Here is a 26,955-nt window from a genome sequence, read left to right on the forward strand (position 1 = left end):
CAAATAAAAGTTCTTTTGTCTCCAACTTAACTAATTAAATGACTCAAATAAAGCAAACAAGAAAATGCAATTAAAGGCAAATAGAACACAACTAGCAATAATATTGAAAATCAAGAATTAACAAGAGAACTTTGGGCAAGGTAACTGACTTGGGAGATAGCTAATCAATTCTAGATGTCTAAGCAACAATCAAGAACAATCCTATGGCTAAGAACACTTATGCAAATCAATTCATTTCCATGATAGAGATTCTATGCTAATCAAGTGATAATCAACAATTTCCAAAGGCAATCACAAGGTAAGCATGCATTAATATCAAGTCTAAATACCACTAAGCATCCTAATCATCAATTTCCATTGGCTAGGTATGCAAAGCTCTTGATTAATTTGGTTCAGGAATTTCATCAAACACCTTCTGGGCAAGGAAATCCTAAAGTCTAGATTCAAGCTTTGTCAAGGCTATCTAGCATTATTATCACTAATCAAGATAGGAAATACATAGACAAAGCCCTAGACATCAAAGATCAATCATCTATCTCCCTAATCCACCTAGCCCAAAGTTCTTAAGGATCTACTCACTCATGGTTATGATCAAACAAAGGTAGAGGTTTGATCTTTGTGAAATCATAATTAGAGATTGTAGATTAGGAGATATGAAAGATAAACTGCTATCAAAAACTGGAAAATCAACCAAGAATCCAATAAACCAAGAGTAAACAAGCTTAAGAACCCTAAGTGGCTGCTAAAACAAGAGATAAGATAAGATATAAGGTAAGATATGAGTCTCCTTAATAGGTTTAAAGTATTTATAGGAAAGTAGAAAAGAACCTGGTCAACCCAAAACAAACTGGGTCAAACCCGGGTCAACATTAAAACAAGTGAGGAGATGGCTCCAGCGGCCATGGTTTGGCCGCTGGTCCTTGGCCGCTGGTGTACTCGCTCCAGGCCTCAACTCCTCACGCGGCCAGCTCTTGGCCGATGGTCCTTGGCCGCTGGTGTACTCGCTCCAGGCCTCAACTCCTCATGCGGCCAGCTCTTGGCCGATGGTCCTTGGCCGCTGGTGTACTCGCTCCAAGCCTCAACTCATCACGCGGCCAGCTCTTGGCCGCTGGTCCTTGGCCGCTGCTCCATACGCTCAATGCACGTCCTCTGGCTATATATACGGTCACTAAATCAGGTATATCTCTTTACAAACACATCCGATTGTCCTGAAATCACCTCCATTGCAAAGATGACTCAATTTCGAATAACTTTTGTGAAGAACTCCAGAGCTAAATCCCAAGGAAAGGTCTTTATACGAGTCCATCTTTGAGGGACTGCAGACTGGTTCCGGATCATCAATCATCTTGTGCGCATCCAAATGTGTGTCTTCCATTATATTGCTACTTCTTGACTTATTTAGCTCCATAGCACACTTTTCTTGTACATCTCTACTCCAACACCTGAGATATCAAACTTGATGCAAAATGCAGCCTAAACAGTCTAAATGCTAATGCATATGCACAAAACAATGAAAAATTAAGCTTTAAAATCACATAAAAACACAAGATATCACCTTACAGTTTCGAGGACGAAACTTTTTCAAGAGGAGGGATATGAGATGATCATGAAACCATCCAAGACGACCTTGGAGTCAAAGATGAATTGTTCCAGCCGAACAACCATTTGGGATACATTCTTACCGCATCTAGAGCATATCACGAGGTGGAATCTGTCCAATAGGAGTTCAGATGAAGGAGTTATTCATTTTACAAATGAGGTGAACTCATGGCAACGCGACCTGGAGCTACGAGCATTCAAAGGAGGATTCCGACAAAGCCAGAAGAATTCAAGCTGTGAACCAAACTGTTATGGAATCTTGATCACTCCTTGAATCACAAAGAACTGGAATCACATTAAAATCAGTTCGTACTTGAAAGATATGGATATTTCAAGTCAGTGGATCTGTCCCAGTCCCAGTTTCGCGTCTGAGCCAATGATTGTGTTACACAGACCAACTCATCATCAATTTTGACACGATGTCAATGGATCTCTTATGTTTCCAACAACCTAAAGAACACAAGATTTGGTCAACAAACCACAAAGATACGCCCCATTTGCCAAAGGAGGTCAATATAGTTCTTCACTTGAAGAGTTTTTAATCCAATTGGTTTAGGAGCTTCCAGAATTATGTTTGGCAACCAGTAGTTGTTTCTACTAAACACAAGGTCAATAAATGGTACAGCCCATGTTGTTTATCATTAGCAAATTGGACCAAGGAGTCAAAGAGCTAAGAAGCTAAGGAATGCACTTAATGGGCTAATTCAAGAGATTATGGGCAATGAGAGCATAAGAATTTTTATTGGGATGATGTATATCAATTCCAGCCCAATTTGAGCTTAATTCAAGTCCAAGAAAGCCCAAAATAATCACTTCTGAAACTTGTTATTGTGTGTGGGTGATGAATGATGAATGAGATGATAAACATGTGGAATGCAAGGAGTTTCAATTTCCCTTATTCTGTTGTAGTATAAGAGATGTCAATCCTAAATGAGAGTGATGTAAGCAATCAGGATGTGAATACTTGTCTAAGTTAAGCCAATTATAAAGAATGTTTGTCACTAACAACCTAATGATGAATGTAAAATGCAGAATGTGAAAGCTATTAAGACTAGATACTAAATGCAAAGAGAACATAGTGATTAAAGCAGTAATGTAATGAAAGAGAAACAAAAACTACAGTAATGCAAGACAAGTAATGAACAGGATTAAACAGGACTAAGATAAATGCAACAGAAATGGAACTACAATGAAACAGGAAATGAAACAGGACAGATGCAGAACATAAACAATAGATACTGGAAGGAGCTCAAGCAAGCACACGATCGGATGCTTGATCGAGTACTAGGTCGAGTGGGTTGAAATCCCAGAACAGAAACAGATCATCAACAAAACAGAGCAGAACAAAAGTAAAGCAAACAACAAGCGATTAAACAGGATTCAAACAGGTAAATCAATAGATAAGGAAAGTCCTAAGGATGGATTCATGGGCTGGACTCTAGCTATGATTATCTAAAACTGGTCAACAAGCCTCAATCAAACATGAGCTATCTCTAGACAATGATCTCCTAATATAAGTTAATCCAATCTCTTGGCAATAACAATCAAGCTAAGATACTCCCAGTCTAGCTCTCACTAGCAAAGATCATATAAAAGCAGGCATTAAACAACAGATCATTATAGTCAAAAATCAACAAAACATCTAATCTCTTAGCATGCTTCATGATAATCTCTAGATCTAGCCTTATCTAACAACTTAGACATTGGTGTGATGCTAAGAAGCTTAAGATCTAACATTACCCTCTCAGATATAAGGATAGCATAGAGCATATCTAGCTTAGAAGAGATCTATAACAAACAAGTTTGACCAATCTAAAGAATCACAACCATCATCCAGCCTTAGCCATCCTTAAGATCCTAAGCCACTACTCACAATCACAAAACATGATGAAAAAAGTCATAAACCCAGAAATCAATGAAACTTGCATGATTAGATAGACAAGATAGAGATCTACAATATTGAAGAAAGAATCAAACAAGAATTCTTAATACTTTTAGAGTTATGGAACAAGCAAATATCAAAGATTTCTTATAAATAAACAAAAGTGGCTAAGAGATCTAAGCAATAAAAAGCAAAAAGAAATAATTTCCCAAAAGGGTAAATACTAGGTCTAGGTTTTTGTACTCTAAAAGGTCTCTCCTTTGGTGGCTGCATGATACAAGGCTTTATATAGAAAAAGGAGTGGAAGCCCTGAAAATGCTAAAAGACAAAATAGAAGGACGGCTCGGTCAACTCGACCCTGTGTTCGGTGGAGTGCATGGTCCAGAGGCCTCTTCTCCTGCTTCTTCCATCCGGTCGAGTCCTTCTCGCACACGGTCGAGTGGACTTCCGGACCTTGATTCTTCAGCTCTAACTCCCTTGTTTTCTTCTCTTGATAGCTTCACTCCTCTTCAGCATTTCTTCCATGTTCCTTAGGCTCCAAAATCACCTGTTTATGCAAGAAAATATGCAAATGCAATGCAACTCTACTCTAATGAATGAACAGTCCTAAAGCTATACAATAATGGCCAAAATAGAAAGCAAAATATGCAAAAGATGTGAATATACTAAGGGAAAACAAGGTAAAATATATGAACATCAACACCCCCAAACTTAGTCTTTGCTTGCCCTCAAGCAAATAAATAAGACATAAGAAGGTAGGTGATGTTTGAAAGTGGGATCTCAGCTCCTAAAGCTTGCCAATAAACTAGCTAGAATCAATGTCCAAGTTACTAGTACTATGATGCAAGTTGAATGAGCTGTACTTAAAGATTTTAGACAAGCCTACCACAACCTTTACTGATTTGAGTCTTAGACATCCACTAGCATTCAAATCAACCATCTCCTTTCACATTCATTAATCAAGAACATGAATCAACCTTATGCAATGCTTAAACTCATTTGGCTTGGTAATAAAGGTTTAGAGACAATGATGGTCTCTCTTTAGAGTGGGGCTTACCAATATCAAGGTTCTCTCATAAAAAATGGATTGAGCTTTAGAAGAAGGCTAAAGGTAAGAACACTTAGACACATACAAGAACAAAACCTTGTCTACCCAAAGTGTCCTAGTTCTACCCTTTATCTTCAACTTTTCTTAAATACCCTTTTCTCTCTTGTTTCTAAGCCTTAGGAGAGGTTTCTTATTTGAATCACTAGTGGAATGGGGGTTTCTTTCTTATTGCTATGGTTCCCTTTTCTTCTTAATTCTTAAGACATAAAAGCTTTTTGCTCTACTCTTCTTTTCTTTCTTTCTTTTCTTTGACTAGAACCATCTTTAAACAATCTTATACTTCCCATTCTTTCACTAGAGCTTTACTTAAACACATTCCCCTCCTAAAGACTTTAACCTTTTTCTTTCTCTTTTTCCTCTTTTCTTTTCTTTTCTTTTCAAACAACCAAGTCCCAAACCCAACAATAAAACCATCTAGTCCTATTTAGTTTGAAAAATGCAAACTAGAACTACACAAGGCTTTACTCTTGTCAGCTCAAACCTAACACTTTCTACCAAGTTCAATCCCAAAATAGGCCTCATACACACAAGAATAAATATGGCTTGAAAGAAGGATAGGTTAAGGGTAGGGAAACTGATTCTTAATGAGGAAATCAGCTACTTGGATCAACAAGAGTGGTAAAAAGGAAAAAGATTATCCAAATATGTATATGGTATCCATGAGTTTAAAGCAATGCACAAGTTGATAATTAGAAGTCAATATTAGGTTCTTATAAGTAGGAAATGGCATCAAATCACAACATGCTTCAATTTAGACCAAATGCAATGCAGGAATCCAAGGCTTGGTTCAATCTTATACTTCTAACCACTCAACTAGCATCAAAGTACTATTAACTTGGGCATTGATCCTAGTTTAGTGAATTAAACAAGCTAAAAAGGCAAAACTCATCATAGATCCCTAATGCAAATTATAAAACAGTCCTCAATGAAACATTCTAACAAGATCCTAATATGCAATGCAATCTACATGAACACTCTTTTTTTTTATAAATATTTTTGCAAAAAAATTCAAATTTTTAGGTTTTTTCTATGCCTTAGATGCAATGCAAATACTAACATGATAATGCTAAAAATTTGAAATAAGAAAACAAAACACAACATCAAATGTTATCTCAAACCCTCCCCCAAACTTAAATTACACAGTCCACTGTGTAAGAGAAATTTGGAAGAAGATTCAAGACTAAAAACAAAACACAACTAGATATGCAATGGTATTTGCAAAGGTAAGGTGATAGTGGTACCTCATGGATTGTGGAAGAAGCTATCCACATCCTCATTCATGCTGTCATAAGTGTAGTGGGGGTCTTGTGGTTGACTTGGAGATGGAGAAGGAGGCAACTTGACTATGGCCATTGACTGGTACTCGGTCGAGTGCCGGGTCGAGTGGGTGGGTCGAGTTGATGCGCGAGTCTTCGTTTCTTCCTCTGTTTAGACTCCCTTGCTTTCCTGACCGTGAAAACACCAAAACAAAAAAAAAAAAATTCCTAAGGAATATAGACAAAGATACCTTAGGGACTTCCTCCCTAGTGAGCTTGTTTAAAGCCACTTAGCTTGACTTCTTCTAGTTTTACAAGCCTGAGGAGCATCCTTGAGAAGCATTGTATTCTTCACATGTTTCTCCTTTTCTCCCTAGTACTTCTTAACCCTCTGACCATTAACTGTGAACTCACTACCATCTTTGTTGAGAAGTGTGACAGCTCCAAATGGTAGGATCTCTTTTATTTCAAAAGGACCTCCCCATCTACTTTTCAACTTTCCAGGAAACAGTTTGAGCTTTGAGTTGAAAAGTAAAGCTTGGTCTCCAGGCTTTAGATCCTTAATGAGAATCTTCTTGTCATAGAAAGCTTTTGTTCTTTCCTTGTAAATTTTGGAACTCTCATAAGCTTCCAATCTGATCTCTCCAAGTTCATGCAGATCAAGGCTTCTCTTAGCTTGAGCTATTTCTAAATCCAAGTTCAAAAGCTTGATTGCCCACAAAGCTTTATACTCAACTTCAACTGGGAGATGGCAAGACTTTCCATAGACAAGTTGGAATGGAGTTCTCCCTATTGGTGTCTTGAAAGCTGTTCTATAAGCCCAAAGTGTTTCATTAAATTTGCTAGACCAATCTTTTCTTGTTGCTCCCACTATCCTTGATAGAATGCCCTTGATTTGCTTATTTGATACTTCAACTTGCCCACTTGTTTGAGGGTGATAAGCTGTTGAAACCTTGTGTTTAACCCCATATTTCCTTAACATTTCTTCAAAGATTTTGTTGATGAAGTGTGTCCCTCCATCACTAATCACAACTCTTGGAATTCTATATTTTGGGAAGATTATGGTCTTGAAGAGCTTTAGAACCACCTTGTGATCATTAGTAGGGCTGGCAATAACTTCTAACCACTTGGAAACATAGTCCAGTGCTACTAATATGTAGACATTCCCATTTGAAGGAGGATTAAAAGGTCCCATGAAATCAATTCCCCACACATCATATATCTCAACCTCAAGAATTAGATTTTGGGGCATCTCATTCCTTCTTGTGATATTCCCCATTCTTTGGCAAGCATCACACTTTGTGATAAACTTGTGAGTGTCCTTGAATAATGTAGGCCACCATAAACCAGCTTGTAAGACTTTCTGGGCTGTCTTGAAAGTTGCAAAATGGCCTCCATAAGCAGAACCATGAAAATGTCCTAACACTCCTTCAACTTCATTCTCTGCTATGCACCTTCTAAACAAACCATCTAATCCCTTTTTGTATAAGTAAGGTTCATCCCAATAGTATCCATTGATGTCCTTGAGGAGCTTCTTCTTCTTATAAGGGTTCATGTCTGCTGGAATTTCTTCACACACCTTGTAATTGACTATGTCAGCATACCAAGGTAGATCTTCACTTTCAAGTGCCATCCACTCCTCCATCTTATCCTGCTCGACCGCGTGGCCAAACACACTCGATAGAGTGTCTACTCGAGTGGTAGGTCGAGTGACTTCAAGTTGCATCAATTTCTCCTCAGGCATTGAATCGTCGATTGGAATTTCATCCTCTATCCTCATCCTAGAAAAATGATCAGCCACTCAATTCTTTATACCCTTCTTATCCTCTATTTCCATGTCAAACTCTTGGAGAAGTAGAATCCATCTTAACAACCTTGGTTTGATGTCCTTCTTTGAGTAGATGTCCCTCAAAGAAGCATGATCAGTATACACAATTACATTGGATCCTACCAAGTAGCTCCTAAATTTTTCAAAGGCGAACACCACTGCAAGAAGCTCCTTCTCTGTTGTTGAATATCTTCCTTGAGTTTCATCCAACGTTCTACTTGCATAGTGAATAACATGCAGCTTCTTATCTTTTTTTCTGGCCTAGAACTGCTCCTACTGCAAAGTCTGATGCATCACACATAATCTCAAATGAAAGATCCCAGTTTGGGGCCTGGACTATTGGAGCTGAAATCAAGGCAGATTTGATCTCCTTGAAAGCCTTCAAGCAATCTTCATCAAAGTTGAATTCAGTCTCCTTGCAAAGCAACCTTGTTAATGGCCTAACTATCTTTGAAAAATCCTTGATGAACCTTCTATAGAACCCAACATGACCAAGAAAGCTTCTTATATCCTTAACTGTCTTTGGTGGTTGAAGTTGAACCATGACTTCAATCTTTGCTTTATCAACCTCAATACCGTTCTCTGAAATTTTGTGACCAAGAACTATCCCTTCTTCAACCATGAAGGGACATTTCTCCCAATTCAAGACTAGATTTGTCTCCTCACATTTCTTTAAAACCCTGCATAAATTAGCAAGACAAGAAGAGAAAGAGTCTCCATAGACAGAGAAGTCATCCATAAAAACGTCAACCACATCCTCAATAAGATCAGAGAAGATTTACATCATGCACCTTTGAAAGGTAGCTGGAGCATTACATAACCCCAATGGCATCCTCCTATATGCAAATGTACCATATGGACATGTGAATGTTGTCTTCTCTTGATCATTAGGATGAATAGAAATTTGGAAAAATCCAGTATATCCATCCAAGAAGCAGTAATGGGTATGATTGGCTATTCTCTCCAACATTTGATCAATAAATGGAAGGGGAAAATGATCTTTCCTAGTAGCAGAATTAAGCTTCTTATAATCAATACACATTCTATGTCCTGTTATGGTTATAGTAGGAATTAACTCATCATGATCATTCTTTACTACAATAATTCCTCCTTTTTTAGGGACACAATGCACTGGTGAAACCCAAGTACTATCAGAAATAGGATAGGTTACACCAGCATGAAGCAACTTAAGAATCTTCTTTTTGACTACTTCTTTTAGGTTGGGGTTAAGCCTTCTTTGAGGTTCAATGCTAGAGTAAGATTCATTTTCAAGATGGATTCTATGCATGCAGAGACTAGGTGAAATTCCTTTAATGTCATCCAAAGAATAACCAATAGCTTTCCTAAATCTCCTTAGCTCAACAACTAGCAAATCAAGTTCCTCTCTACTCAATATAGCATTTACTATTACAGGATAAGTTCTCACCCTAGAAAAACGTACCTTAGCCCAAATGGGAGAGGTTTAAGTTCAACCTTTGGTGCATTTAGCTCAGACCAGTCTTCTGTAAGAGTTTTGGCAATGCACTCGGTCGAGTGGTTATGGTGCTCGATCGAGTGCGTATTCGAGTGGGTGGTCGAGCTTTCTGTACTTGCTACTTGAACTGACCAGACTTCCTCTCTTAATGCTGGTAACCCCTCAAAAACCTCTGGATGTTCTGATTCACTACAGGAGTCTAGTATCTCTTCATAGCCCTTGGTTTCTTTATGGATGAACCCTTCCTCTCCACTTTTGGTCAAAACAGTTCTAAGGTGATCTTGTTCTGCTAGCTTTCCATCAATTGTCCTTATAATTTGTCCAACTATTCAACCCAAAAGACTTGTCCTCCAATTATTGGTTTCTTCATAGCCTCTACAATGTCAAATGTCATTATGAGGTCTTCTCCCAAGTTGAGATCAATCTTTCCTTGTCTCACATCAATTATTGCTCCTGCTGTAGCTAGGAAAGGTCTCCCCAAGATCAAAGGATCTTTTGGTTCTTTATCCATTTCCAAGACTACAAAGTCTGTTGGGACTTCCACTGCTCCAACTCTAACTGGTAGATCCTCCAAAACACCATGTGGTAGTCTTACTGATCTATCAGCTAAAATCAGAGATATGTTGCATGGCTTAGACCTTGTAAACCCTAAGCGCTTAGCAACTGATAGAGGCATTAGGCTTACTGAGGCTCCCAAATCACAAAGGCATCTGTTGAAGGTCAAAGGGCCTATAGAGCAAGGTAGACTGAAGGAACCATTATCTCTTAACTTTTGAGGGTTCACTTGCTTTTGGATTATGGCACTACACTCATGGCTAAGAATCACCATCCCTTGAACTTCTTTGATCCTTTCTATCACAGCATCCTTCAAGAATTTTTGGTAAGGAGGGATCATCACAAATGCATCTATTAGAGGCATCCTAAGCTCAATCTCTCTAACTTGTTTGTCAAACAATGCCTTGTATTTTTCGACCATCTGTTTCTTAAATCTTCTTGGAAAATGTAGTGGAGGCTTGTAAGGAGGAGGAATGAACCGAACTTCTTTTTCTTTGGTGGAAGCTGGCTTAACTTTCTCCTGAGAGACTGCTCAATCAGCTGCTCGATCACCCACTCGATCATGTGCGCGGTCGAGTGGCTCATCGAGTTCAGTCATCTCCTTATTCAGAGTCTCTTCTTGTTGAAAACCCTCCCCAACTTGATCTACACTGTCCTTAGTGTCTGGTAATGCTCCTTGTCTTGTTGGTAAAACTCTTCCACTGCGGAGATTGATAGCATTAGCAAACTCTATAGAGTGCATAATAGCTTTGCCCTTGTTTTGGTCTTGCTTAGGGGAAGAATCCATTCTGGTCTCCATAGTCTCAATCCTGGAAGTCAGTGTGTCAAACTTGGCATGTAGTTAACTGTATATATTTTCCATCTTCTTGTTTATCTCAACAAATCTGTTTGCTGCCTCAAGCTGCTCATTTGCTTGCCCAATCAACAATTGTTGCATCATAGCTCTTAATTCTGGTTCTTGGCCTTGGGAGGTCTGAAACCCTGGAGGGGGACACAATTGAGGCTGGAACCCTTGGTGTTGTTTCTTGGGTGCATAGTTGTTTTCCTCTTTAGGCTGTTGAGGTGGGTAGACTTGATCTTGAGGATTGGCTACATTGTTGCTTCTATAGGAGAGATTGTTGTTTTTGAATCCTCCTTGGTTGTAACCATTGAATCCTCCTTGGTTCTGCATGTAGCACAACTCAGCAAACTCCCTATCTCCATCCTGAACAGGAACCTCTTCTTCACCAATGAAATGAACGGCCTTTTGTTGGCTGAGTAGAATCTTGTCTAGCTTCTCATTGACCATCTTCAACTCTTTCTTGTACTTCTCCTCTTGATCATTGGAGGTGAACATATTGTTCTTTCATAGTCTTCATTATAATTCCCATCTGACTGAGCTAGATTTTCTACCAACTCCCAGCCTTCTTCCACATTTTTGTTGAGGAAGTTACTAATGGAGGTTGTATCAAGAAGCATCCTTATCTTAGGTAGAACTCCTCTATACAAAGTCCTGAGCAAAGACTTATTGTTGAATCTATGGTGAGGACACTGAGTTTGGAAGCCTTTGAATCTCTCCCATGCCTCACAAAAGCTTTCATTATTCCTTTGTGCAAAACCAGAAATCTCATTCCTCAACCTTGCAGTTCTTGCATTGGAGAAGAACTTGGCTAGAAAAGCTTTTTTGCAAGCATCCCATGTGGTGATAGCTCCAGTTGGAAGTGTCTTCTCCCATAGATGAGCTTTGTCTCCAAGTGAGAAAGGAAAAAGCCTAAGCTTGAAGCCAACTTCACTAACACCATTGATTTTGGTGAGTCCACAAATCTTGTCAAACTCATCAAGTCGGTCGAGGGGATCTTCCATTGGCAAACCATGGAACTTATTTGCTTGAATCATAGAGATCAATCCACTCTTTGGTTATGTGTGTTTTGTGCATCTCCAGCACCAATGTGCCTTGGCCTTTGAACTTCATTAGCTTGTTGCTCCATTAGCAACTGATTCTCCTGTTCTTGTAAGATTCTTGTTCTCTGCTGTCTCAGATCTCTTAGTAGCCTGTTGATGTGGTCAAGGAGCTTCTGAAGATTTTGATTACCCTTGGACCTTGTTTGTATCAACGGACTCGAGCACAGACTCGGACAGACACTCGGTCGAGCACAGGCTCAAGTGGATGGTCGAACTGACTGAAACGAGACGTCTAATTGTATCCGGGTCTTGGCTCGATCAGGTACTCGATCGTGACACGGTCGAGTAGTGGTCGAGTTGGTGGTCGAGTTTGTGCCTAAAACTCAACACAGACAGGCATATGAAAAATCGAGATTAGTAGTGAACAAGGGAACAAAGGAACTTAATCTTAGACTCATATAAATCCTAAATGTCACAAAACAAACTCAAATGGGCAACGGCGCCAAATTGAAACTTGTTATTGTGTGTGGGTGATGAATGATGAATGAGATGATGATATGTGATGATGAACAGGTGGAATGCAAGGAGTGTCAATTTCCCTTATGTTGTTTTAGTATAAGAGATGTCAATCCTAAATGAGTGTGATGTAAGCAATGAGGATGTGAATACCTTTCTAAGTTAAGCCAATTATAAAGGATGTTTGTCACTAACAACCTAATGATGAATGTAAAATGCAGAATGATTAAAGCAGTATCGTAATGAAACAGAAACAGGAACTACAGTAATGCAAGACAAGTAATGAACATGATTAAACATGACTAAGATAAATGCAACAGAAATGGAAATACAATAAAACAAGAAATGAAACAGGACAGATGTAGAACATAAACAACATATATTGGAAGGAGCTCGAGCAAGCACTCGATCGGATGCTCGATCGAGTACTAGGTCGAGAGAGTTGAAATCCCAGAACAGAAACATAGCATCAACAAAACATAGCAGAACGAAAGTAAAGCAAACAACAAGCGATTAAACAGGATTCAAACAGGTAAATCAATAGATAAGGAAGGTCCTAAGGATGGATTCATGGGCTGGACTCAAGCTATGATTATCTAAAACTGGTCAATAAACCTCAATCAAACATGAGCTATCTCTAGACAATGATCTCCTAATACAAGTTAATCCAATCTCTTGGCAATAACAATCAGGCTAAGATACTCCTAGTCTAGCTCTCACTAGCAAATATCATATAAAAGCAGGCATTAAACAATAGATCATTATAGTCAAAAATAACAAAACATCTAATCTCTTAGCATGCTTCATGATAATCTCTAGATCTAACCTTATCTAACAACTTAGACATTGGTGTGATGCTAAGAAGCTTAAGATCTAACCTTACCCTCTCAGATATAAGGATAGCATAGAGCATATCTAGCCTAGAAGAGATCTATAACAAACAAGCTTGACCAATCTAAACAACCACAACCATCATCCAGCCTAACCAATCCTTAAGATCCTAAGCCACTACTCACAATCACAAAACATGATGAACAAAGTCATAAACCCATAAATCAATGAAACTTGCATGATTAGATAGAAAAGATAGAGATCTACAATATTGAAGAAAGAATCAAACAAGAATTATTAATACTTTGAGAGTTATGGAACAAGCAAGTATCAAAGATTTCTTAAAAATAAACAAAAGTGGCTAAGAGATCTAAGCAATATAAAGCAATAAGGAATAATTCCCAAAAGGGTAAATACTAGGTCTAGGTTTTTGTACTCTAAAAATTATCTCCTTTGGTGGCTGCAGGGTACAAGGCTTTATATATAAAAAGGAGTGGAAGCCCTAAAAATGCTAAAAAACAAAATAAAAGGGTGGCTCGGTCAACTCGACCCTGTGCTCGGTCGAGTGCATGGTCGAGTGGCCTCTTCTCCTGCTTCTTCGAGTCCTTCTCCGCACACGGTCGAGTGTCTGGTCGAGTGGGCGGTCGAGTGGACTTCCGGACATTGATTCTTCAGCTCTAACTCCCTTGCTTGATAGCTTCACCCCTCTTCAGCATTGCTTCCATGCTCCTTAGGCTCCAAAATCACCTATTTATGCAAGAAAATATGCAAATGCAATGCAACTCTACTCTAATGCATGAACAGTCCTAAAGGTATATAATAATGGCCAAAATAGATAGCAAAAGATGCAAAAGATGTGAATATGCTAAGGGAAAATAAGGTAACATATATGAACATCAACTTCATTTTGTGGTTAAAGAGGAGTGACAAAAATAGAGATACATGCACCAAGAATCACTTATGAAGAAAGGATACATGCACCAAGAGTTAACTATCTATATTTATTTTTTTTAGTTTCAAAACTAGTTAATACTTGGCTTTGTTACCAAGTTTCTTTTCTGATGTGATTCTTACAAGGAATCGACGGTCAAAGTTTCATGGTTTGGCAATGGAGGACCCCCTTGATCACTTGGATCAGTTTGATAGATTTTGTGGGACTGTTAAGATCAATGGTATCTCTGAAGATGATGTCAAGCTACGCCTCTTCCCATTCTCTCTTGATGACAAGGCTCAGATTTGGGAAAATAATCTGCCTTACAACACCATTACCTCCTGGGATCAATGTAAGAAGGCTTTCCTATCCAAATTCTTCTCTACTACAAGAACACCAAGACTAAGGAATAAATTATCAAGTTTTACTCAAAAGGGAAATGAGATTTTTTGTGAAGCATGGGAAAGATTCAAGGGGTACATCTCTCAATGTCCACATCATGGTTTCTCCAAAGAGTCACAGTTAAGTACACTCTATAGAGGAGTCTTGCCTAAGTATAGAATGCTTCTTGATACAACAAGCAATAAAAACTTCTTGGGTCAAAATGCAGAATGATAACACTCTAATTTACATGTTTTTAGCATCCCTTTTTGTCCATATTTTGCATTGTTCATACCTCTAATTTAGCATTTTTAGACCATTTACTGTAGGAATCAAGTTTTAGAGCATTTAGGGTGTTGCATTTCTGCATTTGCATGTATTGGATGAAAACAGGTGCTAAAGAGCCAAAAATGGGGAAAAACAAGGACAACTCGAGCATGTACCCGAAGGAGCCATCGAGCTACAAGAACAAGTCTGAACCCCAACACGATCGAAGAGGATCCAAGAGCGCGAAGAGCAACCCGAAGATCCACCCGAGGAGTTACCCGACTCAAGCCTCGTGTACCCCATCGAGTAGACCATCGGTCAGGTCTGGGAAGGTAGGCCAAATGGGTTTCCATATATAAACCCCCTCTTTCCCTAGCTCGCAAAGGAGCAAGCCGCAGACCCTCAAACCAGAGAGCGAGAGCTTCTGTGAGAGAACTGAGCGACTCAACATTTTTTTCTTGTTTTTGTACTTTTAATTTGTAGTTTTTCTTAGATCTTTTATCCCTACTCTTTTCTACTCTACTCTATCTTTTTAATAATGTCATTTTCGTTTATTTCTATGGATTTATCATTCGTTTCTATGTCCAAGTAGTGTAGCAAAGTTTCTAGGGATGGGATAGATGATTAGGTGTTCTTGATCGGTTAGGATGCTTTAGTTGATTGATATGATAGATAAATTTCCTTCTAGGTTGATGTTCTTAATGCGGTCAACAGACCGACAGGTTGAGACTAGATCTAGGGCGTTTACAATGCTACAGGACAAAAGGAGTAGATAAAATGCTTGATTAGGTCAATGCTAGAGGTATAATTAACTTTGAGTGACAAAATCAGATAAGTCTAAGTGTACTGACAAAAATGAATTGTTCTTAATGCCTGCTTGTTCATATTGCTAGTGCGACAGTGTGGTAGTATGTTCAAGGTTGATTGTTACTAGTGCGACAGTGTGGTGACAAGGTTTTAGAGGTTCATTGTCTAGGAAATAATTGCTTGAGGCATGTAAGGCATCTGTATTGGTCTAGAACACTTAGGATTCGATTACCCCCATCCTTAGGAACTTTCGTATTTCATTCTTTGCATTTTCCTTACTTACTCGACTACTTACCCGATCAGGTACACGATAACCTGCATCGAGTAATACCTCGAGCTGTTCATAGTTCATTTGCATACTCGATCACCCCACTCGATCCTGTACTCGATTGCTTGCATCGAGTGCTTAGGTCGTGTGGTTAACTTGTTTATATTCTTTTACTCTGTTTATATTAGGACTGTTAGAACCAAACCCCCTATTGCTTGGCTTGACTTGCTTGATTCTGATTGCATCCTATCTGCTAGCATAACAACCATTTGGATTGATAACTCTTTGTACTACAACTGCATAGGGAATTGATACCCTAGGTGAAAACCAGTCTATCACAGAACAAGGAATGTTATTGGTTGAGAATCTTGCTCAAAGTGATGGGATTTATGGAGAAGATTATGATAGAACTCCCAGGGACTATAGTGATATGAATGAGCAACACCGCAAGGAAATCAAAGCTTTGAATGACAAGATGGATAAGATGGTAATGACAAATCAAAAGCATGTTCACTTTGTCAATGAATGTGAATTTTATCAAGAAGGTATGGAAGCTTGTGTTGAGGGTCAAGAGGAGGTCAATTATATAGGTGGCCAAAGGTATAATAAGTTCAATCCTAATTACCGCAACCACCCTAACCTCTCTTACCGCAGCACCAATGTGGAGAACCCACAAGATTAGACTTATCCACCACAAAAACCTCCTGGTTTTCCTTCCCAACCTAGCTATCAGCCTCAACCTCAAGGGAACTACCAAGCCAAGCCTCAAACCTATTCCCAACCTCAGCAACAAATGAATGCACCACACCCTCAAAGTCAAGTAGATGACAAAAATGCTCTACTTAGACAACTCCTAGAAGGACAAGGGAGAGGTGCCATTTAACTTGCCACACAAATGAAGCCATGCACCAAAAACTTGAGAATGTATATGGTGAGTTAAATGCCAAGATTGAGAGTTTGCAAACACAGGTCCAGGGACAAGCTTCTTCCTCTTCAACAAGACAAATCGATTCTCTACTGGGAAAACCGGAACCAAACCCAAAGGAGTTTTGCAATGCCATCTTCAAGGAAGAAGTGAACAAGGTTACTAGTATGAGTTTCAAAAATCAAAAATGGATCGCCATGCTGATGAGAATGAACGGTTTATAGAAGAGATATCTGCTATTCTATATGGTCCTACTGTTGAGAGTTTGGTGGTTGCTAAAGTTGAGAAAACTGAGAAAGGATCTAGGGGTAATGAGATAGTCGCCAAGGAGGTTGAAAAGAAAGATGCACCAAGTGTTGCTCTTCCTCTTTATAGTCCTCCACTTCCATTTCCACAAAGGGTTTTTACAAAAGCAAAAAAGAAAGTGCTCTCAAGTTTTAAAGCTAATATGAGTAGAGTTGGACCACATTTCCCTTATGTGGATAGCTTGTCTCAAGTTCCTCTCCATATAGACTTCATCAAAGCTATTCTAGCAAACAGAGAGAAGGTGGAAGAAATCATGGGAATATTTGATTCACCAAGTGAACAACAACCCAGACCAAAAACACTTTCCAAGCTTGAAGATCCAGACAGATTTACTATACCTTGCTCACTTGGTGTTTTACAACTTGATGATGCCTTATGCGATTCAGGAGCAAGTGTTAATATAATGTCACTTGAGATTGTAAAGAGTCTTGGGATCAAAGACATGAAGCAGCCCTTTTCTTCCATCATGTTTGGAGATGCTCCATCAATATCATGGTTCGCTGGTTTGGACATCGGCTAGCATAGTGTCCTATCCCATGATATCTTAAGCATTTGATATCTCGGTTCCTTGTGTGAGTACCCTCAGCTTTTCCTTTTGAATCTTGTCCAACATTATTTGGCTTAGCTCCCACATATGGTTTGAATTCTGTTCTAGGCCGAAAACTTGACTTCCCTCCTTGTAGTAACTCGGCTTTGAACTAGAACCAATGACTTTTTGAGTACTGCTCTTCCTCTTAAGTTGCTCCTCAATTAGAATCACCTTATTCAATATCTCTTCCATGTCTTCATAGGTCTGCAACTCCATTTGATCTTGAATATTTCTGGCCAATCCTCCTAGAAACCTTGTCATAGTTGCATCTCCTTCTTCTTCAATGTCAGCTTTAATCATAAGAGACTCCATCTCCTTTAGAACATGTTCTTTTTTTTTTTTCCTTTTCTTCTTCTTTTTTTTTCTCTACAAAACTGAATACAAAATAAATAAATAAAAATAGAAGATGAAAAAGATAGAAGGTGAAAGAAAGAAGATGAAAAGATAATAGATGAAAGAAAGAAGATGAAAAGATGGATAGATGAGAAGATGAAAGATTTTGATTAGAAGAATACCAAAAGTCCTTGAGCGGGCTCTGATACCACTTGATGTGATTCTTCCAAGGAATCGACGCTCTAAGGTAGGTAGATTGATACTCCTAGAACGCCAATGGCTCGCAAAGCAGAATGATAAGGCGTGATATAAACTCAAAAATCCTTATGCCCCAAACTCTCTTAAAACAAACCATACAAAGCAAGGCGGCGGAACTTTAGATAGGAGCTTCACGGAGACAGAAGACATGGCGTGAGAAAAATCCCAAAAATACTTGTGCCCTAGACACTCTTGTAACGACTCTTGAATCCTCAACTAGTAAATGGCAACGTCAAGTGCGACGGAATCACTTGATATATAGAAAACTCTTTGATGTAACCCACCAAGGAGGAAGAACAAGTTCCAAAGGAACAAAAGAGTTTACCACTCTCAAATAAAAGATGAAAGATTTCTTGACTGAATGATTTTCTCAAATGAGATTACATGTGTTAATGAGATTACATGATTTTCTCATATAGGGATAGAAAAACTTGGTAACAAAGCTAAGTATTAATTATTCTTGAAACTAAAAGACAATAAAGATAGATAGTTGAATGAAGACCCAACTCTTGGTGCATGTTTCCTTCCTCCAAAGTGACTTTTGGTGCATGTATCTCTTATTTTCGTCCCTTTTCTTTAACCACAAAACAAATTGATTATTTTGGGTTTTCTTGGGCTTGAATTAGGCTCAAAGTGGACTGGACTTGATATATATCATCCCCAATAGAAATTTTCATGTTCTCTTTTCTCCAAATATCTTCAAATATTAAATGAACAGCTCCAGCAAGTTGTTTGGTCCTTGCCCTTGTCATTGGTCCGACAGGTACAAGCATAGCATCCTTAGGAAAAGGCTCAGCTTCCACTTGATCATCCTCATTACTTTCCATTATCATATCATTTTCCTATATAAACTCATGTAAGACCAATGAAGTATCAACCAAACTTTTATCAAAACCTTATCTTTCTTTGATAGTGATTCAATTCTGTTCTTCGTGAACAAAACCAATTGTTTGGTGTGATTCCAACTATCAAAACTGACTGCTGTGTGTGATTCCAACTGTCACAAAACCGATCTCCTTGGTGCGAGGCTGAGAGATCCGATTTGGTGCGAGGCTGAAAGATCAATCTGTTATATCAAGAGTATTTCCGCAACTCTTGTGCGACCATTCGTTCCACCATCCTTATTCTTGAGGCTTCATTGTCTTTAGAATCAAGGTGTCTCTATCTACCAACTCGAAGGTGTCGATTCCTTGGGAGAATCATATCAGTTTTGAAATTCTAAATGTAACAAGAAACAATCAAATGGTAACGCAACCAAATTGATAACAGAATTTTCACCCAGAGTATTAATTTCCTATGCAATTGCAGTACAAAGGGTTATCAATCCAAATGGTTGTGATGCTAACAGATAGAATGCAATCAGCACTATGCAAGTCAAGCCAAGTACTAGGGGTTTTAACTGACAACCTAATATGAACAGAAAAAAAAAAAAATAAAGCAAGGAACCACTCGACCAAGGTACATGATGCAAGCAGTCGAGTACCGGATCGACTAGGTGATTGGGTTACAAGAAACTAAGAACAGAATGACGAACCACTCAAAGGTCCACACAATTCAAGTGATCAAGTACTTGATCGGGTGGAGGATCGAGTTACTGCAAAAACTGTAAACAATCAAAATACGAAAGCTCCTAAGGATGGGGTAACTGTACATAAGCATTCCTAATCAACCTAGAATGGTTTACATGCCTCAACCAATCTATTCCCTAGAAAATGAATCTCTAACCCTTGCTAATCCATTCTCATAAAAGGAACAATCAACCTCTATCACTTCCCTACCCAACTCTCGTTGGAGAAACATGACCAAGCAAGCAATAAGATCTGATCCATTAATTTCAATGAATTCCTTACTCATCTAATCTCTTAGGCTAAGTAAATAAATCTTTCGCATAAATTGGCTCAAGCATTCAACAAACATCTCTCAATGGAGAAACACCTAAGATCTAGTCTCAACCTCTCGGTCTGAAACTAACATTAAGAACACTAATCCAGAAGTGAATTTTTAATAAGAACAATCAATCTAAAACATCCTAATCGATTAAGAACACTCACTAACCTATTGATAACTCTCTAATTTACACTTTCTTAAGCATCATTTTATCCATGTTTTGCATTGTATATAGCCTAACCATAGCATTTTTAGGTCCTTAACCTTAGGAATTTGCATTTAGGCTATTTAGGGTGCTGCATTGTTGTTTTAGATTGATTGTTCTTATTAAAATTCCCTTCTAGTTAAGTGTTCTTATCTTATCCCTCTCTCGGTAGAAACCCTACCAGCTGACTTTCTCTATTTAAAGATCCCCGAGCCTCTCCTCCCCAACATCACAAATTGATAAGTTTACTGTCAACCCTAAAAACTCTTTAGCTTCCAAGTTTCTACTTTCTCTCTAAAAATCGAGTGTTTTTCGATCTTTGGGAACTAACCCTATTTGATCTTGAGTTCAGCTCTTTCATCTTTTCAAGGATCCACCTATGGCTCCAAATATCAAGACCTACAAGAAGAAAGGAACCTCTTCCACCTCCGCCTCTACCAAATCCGGAGAAGGAGGCGAACTTGCTCGAGATTCCCAGGGAAGAGGAGATATTTCGTATGCCTTGCCGATAAGTGGACGATTCCAATGCCCAATTCGAAGCTCAAACCGATCCGCCACCCGAGGTGATACTCAGGTACTCGATCATGTGAACACTCAAGTCTGTTCTTCAAGCCCAGTAGCAAGTGCTGTCCGCAGATCTCCATGATGTAGGAACCTGTCTACGTCAGAGAAAATGGTAACTGACACCATGGAGAATGACTCGGATGCTGACGGAGGAAGATGGGAGGAAAACCAAACCGCCTATTTGAGAAACAGAGCTGCGGTTGCGAAGGGGAAGAGACCGGCTTGGGAAAAGGCCGAGAAGGTGGCTGAGAGAGCAGCGGAAGAAGAAGAGGAGCACACTGATGGTGAGAGCCTTGACCAAGACGAGGAGCAGTGAGAACACACCCAAATGGCGTCGAGGAGGCTGAAACAGAGAGAGATAGAACCACCGGTAAGCTATTCAAGGTTCTCCGCAAGATAAGCTTTGTTGGAACCGCTACCCCCACCATGAGATGATGAAAAAGCTAGGGATTGCAAGAGATGTCGAGTTTCTTTTTGACATGTGCCACGTGGGAAAGCTAATGAGAATTAATCTAGATGCATATGAGGAGGAGACGGTTCACTTCCTCACCACACTACGGTTACACTATTTCGAAGACTACCCGATTAGGGAATCGGGTTCATCACTTTCTCAGTGCGTGATAGCTCTCTAATTTACATGTTTTAGACACCTTTTTGTCCATATTTTGCATTATACATACCCTAACCTTAGCATTTTTAGGTCCTTAACCGTAAGAATTTGCATTTAGGCCATTTAGGGTGCTGCATTCTTGCATTTGTGCATTTGGATGAAAACAGGTGCATTAAAATGGGGAAAAAAGGTGAAACCCGAGCATGTACCCGAAGGAGCTATTGTGCAAGAAGAACATTCCGAACCTCAACCTGATCAAAGAGGATGTAAGAGCAGGAAGAACAACCCGAAGACCTACCTGAGAAACAACCCGACCTTATCCTCGTGTATCGCATCGAGCAGACCCTCGGGCAGGACTGAGCAGCTAGGTCGAAAGGGTTTCCATATATAAACCCCCCTCTTCTTCCTCTCGCCCTAGCACGCCGCAGAAACTTATAACAGAGAGCAAGAGCTTCTGAGAGAGATCTTGAGCGGCTCAAACACTTTTCCCACTTTGTTAGGATTTGTTTTTATTTCTTTCGCATTTCATTCTAGATTTTTATTATGTACTCTTCTACTTTTATTTTATTTTCAATACAATGCAATTTTTATTCATTTGTGTTTTTGTGCTTTCTACCATGAGATCCGAGTAGTGAAACAAAGTTTCTAGGGATGGGATAGACAAATTTGTGTTCTTGATTGGTTAGGATGTTTTAGCTTGATTGTTTGTTTTATATAAATTTCTTTCTAGATTAGTGTTCTTAATGCTATTTTCAGACCGAGAGGTTGAGATTAGATCTAGGGTGTTTTGCCATTGAGAGATGTCGTTGAAATGCTTGAATCAATCAATGCTAGAGATTTACTCACTTAGCCTAAGAGATTAGATGTGTAAGGAGTTTATTGACAATAATGAATCGGTTTGTAATGCCTGGTTGGTCATGTTTCTCCAACGAGAGTTGGGTAGGGGAGTGACCAAGGTTGATTGTTTCTATCACGAGAGTGTTTTAACAAGATTTTAGAGATTCATTTTCTAGGAAATGTTTGCTTGAGGCATATAGGACATCCATACTAGTCAGGAACACTTATGAGTCGATTACCCCATCCTTAGGAGCTTTCTTATCTTGATTGTTTCACTTTATTCTATAACTCGACCCCTTATCCGAACTGGTGCTCGGTCACCAGCTTTGTGATACCATCGAGCTAGTCATCCTTGACTTCTTGATCCGACCATTCCACCCGATCCTGTACTTGAATGCTTGAATCGAGTGCTTAGGTGGTGTGGCCTTACCTTTTTATTTTCTTTTGCTTATTTAGGATTGTTAGCTTAAACCCCAATTATTGCTTGGATTGGCTTGCTTCCTTCTGATCATATCTTATATGCTAGCATAACAACCATTTGGATTGATAACCCTCTGTACTACATGCATAGGGAATTGATACCCTGGGTGAAAATCCTGTTATCAATTTGGCGCCGTTGCCATTTGGTTGAATTTTGTTTGCTACGTTTAAGATTTCAGCACTTGCTAGATCAAGTTCTTTTCTATACTTTGGTTCGGCACTAACTTGTTTACTTTCCAGTTTGTTTGTTTTGTATTTCAGGTACAACCCGAGTATCCACCCGACCCGTCACTCGATCACCTGGATCGGGTAGACCTTCGTGTACTCACTCAGTCACTGATTGTGCATGCAAATACGGTCCAAGGGTAGCCAACACTAGAAAATCAAATGAAAGAGAGGTAGAGACCAAGCATTGCCAAAGCTTGGTCTCTCCATGAGATTATAGAGACTAGAATCTAACCCTTTGAATGTATAAGACACGATTTTAGTAAGGGTAAAACCCCCAATTGGAGAGCTTGTTTTTATTAATGATATATGTTACATATTTATACAATGAGTGAATGGGATATGTGTCTCCCTTCTAAACCTAAGTGCAACGGCCACATATACATACACATATACACATTTGGGTTTGTAGAAAGTGAAATGAAGAGAGAGGGGAGCTGGTCCCAAGCATGTAGATAGTGACAGCTCCAAAGTGACCTCTTAAGCCAACATGTGACTCTCACACTTGTTCCTTCTCTCTCTAATAGCAACTTGTGACCTTTGAATGTTGTTGGACGCCCAAGAGTGATAGGGACACCTCCTAAATGGAACTTTAGGTCATATGTGACTCCTTGCAACTTGCATTCACTCCAAACTCACATGGGACCACCTTTTGCCGCCCAAACTCTATTTGAATCCTAGGGTCTTCTGCACTCCATTCATTGGCCCTAGGTTTGTACATCTTCATCAACATATCTTGACCCTACATTTGCACAACTTCATCTTCAATACTGACCCGAGGTTTGCACATTCTTCTTTTGTAGTTTAACCTCGGTTTAGCACATCTTGATCTTGATAACTTATGACCCGGATTATGCACACGCTGTAGTCTTGATTACTCAACCCGGACATTGCACATTTGTTTCTTGATGGAGAGTGGCGAGTGAACTCCCGGGTGTGTGACTTCTTCATCCGGTTCAATACTCATTGCAGCTTCCTCTCTAATACTCCGCCTCAAGCTTGGGCGGTGGGGACCAAAGACCAAGCTTGCAACACACAAAGAAATACCTCTTGGGATAAAACTTTGCCAAGGGAAAAAGAGTATAGCCTTCATGGTTGAATTGTGTAGCTATGGCCTTGGTTTTGAATGTGGGATGGCTTTGGCTTCTTGCTTCTTTTGCTCACACACCATTGCTCCATTATCCAAGTGAAACTCTTCTTCTCAGCTAGCTTACAAGTGGCTTTCTTTCTTTTACACCTTCAACAAAAGATGTAAAGATTCTTAAGTATATTTGCCATAAGAATAATATTAAGCTTAGATTGAGACATGAGAGAATAAATTGGAAAATGAACTAGCATTTACTAAGTCTAAATTCATTTTAATATATAACTAAAACTCAGATTTTAAACATGCAAATTCAATTTTAAATTATGCTAAATCCGGTTTAAGATTCAGTTTATAAACTCATAATTCAACAAGATAAACTTCAGATTTTAATCATGAATTTAATTCCTAAAGTCAATTTTTAAAATGACAAATTAAATATTAATAATCTGTTTTAACACAAGGCAATTCTCTAAAACCACAACCTAATATTTGTTCTCTAAATTTAGATTCTAAACATAATTCACTAAATGCATGACTAATCTGATTCAAATGTGATTGATGAATTAATTATATTGAAAGAGTTAAGGGTTTAGAGATAGCCTTTGATCTTCTTTGTTGATTGAGACATTCTTTGCACCACCACTTGAGTTTCTGCCCCATGGGTCTCCTCTTTATGGTTAATGACTTCTTGATCCCAATCTACACTCCTTTGAAGCTTGATTGCATCAAACTGCTTCTAGAGCTCCATGACTCTCCCCCTCAAGATTGGCTTAAATAATGTATTAGAACCAATCTTGAAGCTTTGTTCACACCCTTCTTGTCACTTCTTCTTGTCACATATATCGCGACAACTTTGTTGAAAAAAGCGGAGGCTGAATCGCAGTCGAAGTCATCTGTACGAGTCGATCTTTGAGACGTTTCGGCAGAGATTTTGCTTGTTGCCGAGAATAGAGTATCCAGAACTTGTCGCTGAGTAACCCAGAGTTTTGAAACCAGAATGAGAGTATGAGTAACCAAGATTTTGAGAATAAGTATCCATAAGAATAGTGTAACCAAGAATGAGAGTATGAGTAACCAAGATTTTGAGAATAAGTATTCAAGAGAATAGAGTAACCAAGAGTAAGAAATTTTGTGTTTGAGTGTTTATGAAGCTTTGAATAGAGGTTTGCTCTGTTTTCCCTCCATTGGACACTCTTAGAAGCACAGATCTTGAGCCTGCTCTAATACCATGTTGGAATTTGAAGAGAGTGAGCTGCAAGATACACTCTACTCCAATATAAACTCACAAGAACACTTAAAACGAAATTTTTGTGTTTATGTGTAAAGCCTTTAAGATTCAACTCAATGAGAGTGTTCTTAAGGTAAAGAAGGAGTTATACACGCCAATATAAGATGTGTATACTCAAGAATAAGTATGAGAGACAATAGAACTCTCACACCAAAGATAACCCAATAACCCTTTAGAATAGTTTAGAGAATGGTGTAGAGAATTAAATGAAAGAGAGGTAGAGACCAAGCATTGCCAAAGCTTGGTCTCTCCATGAGATTATAGAGACTAGAACCTACCCATTTGAATGTATAAGAAACAATTTTAGTAAGGGGAAAACCCCCAATTGGAGAGCTTGTTTTTATTAATGATATGTGTTACATATTTATACAAGGAGTGAATGGAATATGTGTCTCCCTTCTAAACATAAGTGCAACGGCCACATATACATACACATATACACATTTGGGTGTGTAGAAAGTGACATGAAGAGAGAGGGGAGCTGGTCCCAAGCATGTAGATAGTGACAGCTCCATAGTGACCTCTTAAGTCAACATGTGACTCTTCCACTTGTTCCTTCTCTCTCTAATAGCAACTTGGGATCTTTGAATATTGTTGGATGCCCAAGAGTGATAGGGACACCTCCTAAACAGATCTTCAGGTCACATGTGACTCCTTGAAACTTGCATTCACTCCAAACTAACATGGGACCACCTTTTGCCGCCAAAATTCTATTTGAATCCTAGGGTCTTCTTCACTCCATTCATTGGCCCTAGGTTTGTACATCTTCATCAACATATCTTGACCCTACATTTGCACAACTTCATCTTCAATACTGACCCGAGGTTTGCACATTCTTCTTTGGTAGTTTAACCTCGGTTTAGCACATCTTGATCTTGATAACTTATGACCCGGATTATGCACACGCTGTGGTCTTGATAACTCAACCCGGACTTTGTACATTTGTTTCTTGATGGAGAGTGGCGAGTGAACTCCCGGGTGTGTGACTTCTCCATCCGGTTCAATAGTTAGCTTCATGCTTCCTCAACTGTTGAGGGGCATAAGAAATCACTCTACCGTTCTGCATCAATACGCATCCTAGTCCTCGACCAGACGCGTCCGTGTACACCACATACGGTTCATCCAGTTCTGCTAACGCTAGAACTGGAGTACTTGTAAGCATATCTTTCAGCTTCGAGAAACCCTGCTCACACTCGACCGACCACACAAAAGGTTTGTCCTTCCTCGTTAATTTGTTCAGTGGTTGACCAGGCTTGCATATCGTTTCATGAATCGTCGATAATATCCAGCTAGCCCTAGGAAACTTCTTATTTCCGAGGCTTTCCACGGTCTAGGCCATTCTGCTATGGACCTAGTCTTCTCTTGATCCACGGACACTCCCTTGTACGATACAACATGTCCTAAGAACCCAATCTCTCTTTTCCAAAAGCTGCACTTACTAAGCTTGGCGAACAGCTTGTGCTCCTTTAATCTTCCCAACACCTCCCTCAAGTGCGTACTTTGCTCCTCCTTACTCTTCGAGTAAACCAAAATGTCATCTATGAACACAATTACAAACTCATCCAGGTATTCTCGGAACACGTTGTTCATTAGCTTCATGAAAGTTGTGGGGGCGTTAGTTAATCCAAAAGGCATGACCACAAACTCGTAGTGGATGTACCTTTTCTGAAAGGCTGTCTTTCGAATGTCTGTTTCCTTGATAGGAATTTGATGATATCCTGAAGCCAAGTCGATCTTCGAGAAATACGTCGCTCCCTGGAGTTGGTCTAACAATTCA

General features: G+C 39.2%; 2 non-coding genes across 2 annotated transcripts; one reads left to right on the top strand and one right to left on the bottom strand.

Annotated features, from left to right (window-relative positions):
• Positions 1–11,215: 11,215 nt before the first annotated feature.
• Positions 11,216–11,322, top strand: LOC147926963 (small nucleolar RNA R71). The gene has a single exon (XR_015583100.1). It is a non-coding gene; the product is annotated as a small nucleolar RNA R71 (small nucleolar RNA).
• Positions 11,323–14,260: 2,938 nt separating this feature from the next.
• On the bottom strand, positions 14,261–14,367 carry LOC147926964 (small nucleolar RNA R71). The gene has a single exon (XR_015583072.1). It is a non-coding gene; the product is annotated as a small nucleolar RNA R71 (small nucleolar RNA).
• Positions 14,368–26,955: the final 12,588 nt, after the last annotated feature.

This window comes from Camelina sativa, chromosome 15 (genome assembly GCF_030686135.1).
Source record: "Camelina sativa cultivar CO46 ecotype springtype chromosome 15, ASM3068613v1".
NCBI classification, from domain to species: domain Eukaryota; kingdom Viridiplantae; phylum Streptophyta; class Magnoliopsida; order Brassicales; family Brassicaceae; genus Camelina; species Camelina sativa.